Genomic DNA, 3,945 nt, shown 5'->3' on the forward strand with positions numbered 1-3,945 from the left:
CAGGACTTTATTTATGTCCCCATTCCCTAATCTCTTAATTATTTAGTCACTTCTTAAGTAGAAATAAGTCGAAACCAGTTACTTTGTACCTGAATATCTGTAGTCTTGGGAACACAGTGGAAAGACAAATTTTTATGACAACGGATATATAAATCGTAAATTTAAGGAAAATAAATTCTAGAGCTTTTTTTGTACCATTGTATGTACTGTACGTCTCATTCATTAAATTTGGTTGTAAATGATGCTACCAAAGTAACAGTTAATTTTTAACACTGTACTAGAATTGTACACGTTTTTTCTGCATCCCCTTACAGATGGGACATACTAAATCGTAATATCACCGGTTTTCAACCTGTATTCAACTTTTACGCTTCTGATTACTTTTTAATGACAGTATAGAAGCGTGTCCTGTTTGCACCAGAAGGGTCCTAGTTCGAATTCCGTGTGGTAGACACCTGCTCCGATTAATTAAACAAGCCTTAAATATCGAAATCGGTAGTTTTTGAATTTATTATATTTAATTTTATGCAATTACATACTACTTTTACTGCTTTCAATAGAGTAAACACATAAGCAGTCGCGTAAAATTAATATACAAAGAAATTATGTATAAACGGAATTTGGCAACAGTCTTTGTATTTTCAACCCAGAAGGTTTCAAACTTTCTTTACTTAAAAAGTATAAAGGGAACAAAATAAGGTATCCTTTTATCTTCTTCAATAACATTTCTGCTAATTTTATATCGGTAACAGCAAGGCTTGGTCGATTTGTGTATTCCATTAGCTCCTTGTAAGTAGTAGTTTCGTTCGTGGGAACACAATGAAACACTTTTTCGTATAGAGCAGTGTTTGTGACAGCAGTCTTTAACCATAGCTGTTTGTAGAAAAATTGTGATATAGGATCATTCAATAACGGGTCATTTTCTGGTAATCCGAGGTGTTCGGAGAATATTCTTTTTCTTAAACTAATGTTAAATCTTCCAGCTTTGTACTCGGCACCATTCATTGTTGAAGAAACTGTTTCATAATCATTGAAGACAACGGCAATTTCACTGTCTCTTCTACCAAGTAGGCTTCTGTCGTTAATGTTGGCCGAGCCAATGATTGCTGTGTTATCGTCGGCAATTAGCAGTTTGCTATGGACATATACCATTTCGGAAACATATTTTCCATTCATGAAACCGTAATTCCGAAGCGAAAAGAAATTGATGTACTCCGTTGGATCTGGTACCAATTCACATAACCTCTGAAGCAAAGACGTAGGACCCTTGCAGATAGATGAATATAAATTATCGGTTACGGAGCGTAAGATAATTGATTTCTCTGATCTTATGTCTCCTTCAAAGGCTGGCATCAATGGTATCATGACGTATATCCGAAAAGTTTGATTCTCAGACAGAGCTTGAAGTATCCTGTTGTATATTGCTTCCCAGATTCCATTGTAAATATAATTATCGCCGGGTGGATGAGTGATAAAAAATTGGTTTTCTATGTAAATATAATACTTCGCATTCGTTATGCAATATATGTAAGCATTTTGAATGGATTCTTCGCAGGTATTAATACCCGCCGACCATAAACTTGCACTACGACAGACTTGAGAATTCACTGAATATAGTTTAGGGCATTGAGGAAAGGGCTTAATTGTGGTTAAATCTACGTACGCTTTTGGTAGAAGCCACGGATATGCGTCGTTGTTTCTTAATTTATCGTATTTAATGTTATTCCAACGTTGTATGAAGTGTCTAGCGATATCTCTGGCAGCACTTCCTGTTACAAGACAAGATACATCGTGCCATGGCATTCGAGGTATTATGTTTCTGTCTATCTGATCTTCAAATGGTTTATGTACTCTGTGCAAATCTTGATAGACAAAATTAGTGTAGTGTTTTCCTAACCAAAACTTCTTTGATTTTAAGTCTTGTAAGGGACATTTCTTATTAATTGGTTTCTTATGAAATGGTAATTCGAATCGTTTAACTCTCTGAGATTTAATATCCGTTTCTCCAATTTCCCATTTTGATGATTCTTTGCTTGCTATTTGATATTTCTTCCTGCAATCTGAAATTTCTGGAATTTTAGAATTTGATATTTCTTCTGGAAGAAAGGATTCTGCTACAGCTTTGGCCAGAGCCTTGTGACTGTCGCTATTTAAATATTTAGAAGACGCATCTTTCTTGTGTGAGACTGTATCAGTTCCAAAATCTGTTAATTTATGTTCTCTATTATCCCACCTACCATAACAAATATCCAAGCCTCCCGCAAAAGCATACAACTGATCAATGATGATGATCTTTTCGTGATGAGCCCATAGCCAAATATTCAAATCGCTGAGAGTTGGATGACGAAGAACCTTGATATTGCTGTGCAACTGCATCAAAACTGTTTCACTGTAGGCGCTACCAATACTTAAAGTACCTTCCACTTCTTTATACAAGAGAACAAATATTTTAATCCCCTGTTCAGCCTTCCTTTTCAACACATTATCAAGTCTCCACCATTCTGATTCATCAGAGGGACGTTTAAGATGGAATTCTGGAGAGACCCACCAACCAGCTATGAATATGTCTTCTGTAGCAGATTCTAGTGCATTGGCTACACAATCAAAGTAACTGGCACCATCCACAAACCAACAACTTTGGGTACAATATCGGATTGGTGCAAATGACTTGAACTTGTTTTTTTTTATGAAATCTTTTGCAGATCCATCCTTAATCTCTTGAAGGAAACCAATCCATTCTTTACACGTCCTCCTGTTTTCTAAATCTATCGCTAACCTCATGGACAAATTCTTAATGACAATATGAGAATGAAATCCCGTTCTAAAGAATCCGTAATGCACTTTGAACCTTGTATCGATTAGCATAACGTACGCTATTTTACCATTAAATGGATTTATCAAAGAAATAAAGTTCTCTCTGGCTATTATCCAGAACGTCCTCCATCTTGTGCAATGGCCCGCGATGTATCTTTCTAGTTGTAAGAAGGTGTTTTCTGAATAACCAATGCAATTAACACGGGATAAACATTCTTTACCTTGATGTCCTAACACACGTATGAAAGATAAAGGCGTAATTTGAAGAAACTCCATGGTATTTCTATGGTTTCTTAAGTTGGGATCATTCAAGATGGCTCTCATATATTGTTGAAGCTTTGCCCTTCTGGTTACAGGGTTTTCGTATCGAATTATCGAACTCTTCCTGGCTTGGAAACTAGGCATATTTGATGCACAATTACCCAAACTATATTTCTGTAAAGAATTGTACAACTTTTCGATTTCGTTGAAACTTCTTTTTACGATCCACTGGAAGTTACCGTGACGAACTCGTATTGAGAAAATGTCTCTATGCAAGAGATGAGTCTCAATTTCACGTTCCACGGTTAGAAATTTGATCTTGAGAGGATAATTCGGAAGAAGTAAATCCAGGTGAATGCCTGATAAGTTAAATGGCTGTTGATAAATTCGAATGTAAGAAAAATATGGCACTGTACTCGATTCTAATTCTTCATCAGAGCTAAGAAAAGAATCAAATTCTTTTTCCTTCGAATTTTTCAAATTATTTAAGTTATTTTCCCATTTCATTCCAAACATTCTGTTGAATATTTGAATTCGGATATTTGGAACTTTGACGGCATTTGAATTTTAGCATTTAAATTAATAGAATATGTCAAAGAATAAATCATAATTAATATTAAATTTTTCTTAGAGATAGAAGTCAATTGAAGAAACTTACTAACTTTTCAAGAAAAAATCACATATTTATCAAATGATACAGCCCGATTATTATTGGGTATAACATGGCTAATTAATTAGTCCAAATTACGTAGTATTAATAATGCGTATTCATTATTACAGAAGACGCTTTCTTTTGTTTTTTGTACTTCGTATTGTTAATCAAACACGAAATATAGCTTTGAAATCCCGGAATTGAAGTATTTTGCGTAA

At 34.8% G+C, this 3,945-nt stretch overlaps 1 pseudogene; it reads right to left on the reverse strand.

Annotated features, from left to right (window-relative positions):
* Positions 1–603: 603 nt before the first annotated feature.
* LOC136982821 (phospholipase D1 pseudogene) lies at positions 604–3,591 on the reverse strand (annotated as a pseudogene).
* Positions 3,592–3,945: the final 354 nt, after the last annotated feature.

Source organism: Centruroides vittatus, unplaced genomic scaffold (assembly GCF_030686945.1).
Source record: "Centruroides vittatus isolate TY-2023 unplaced genomic scaffold, ASM3068694v2 contig_864, whole genome shotgun sequence".
NCBI lineage: Eukaryota > Metazoa > Arthropoda > Arachnida > Scorpiones > Buthidae > Centruroides > Centruroides vittatus.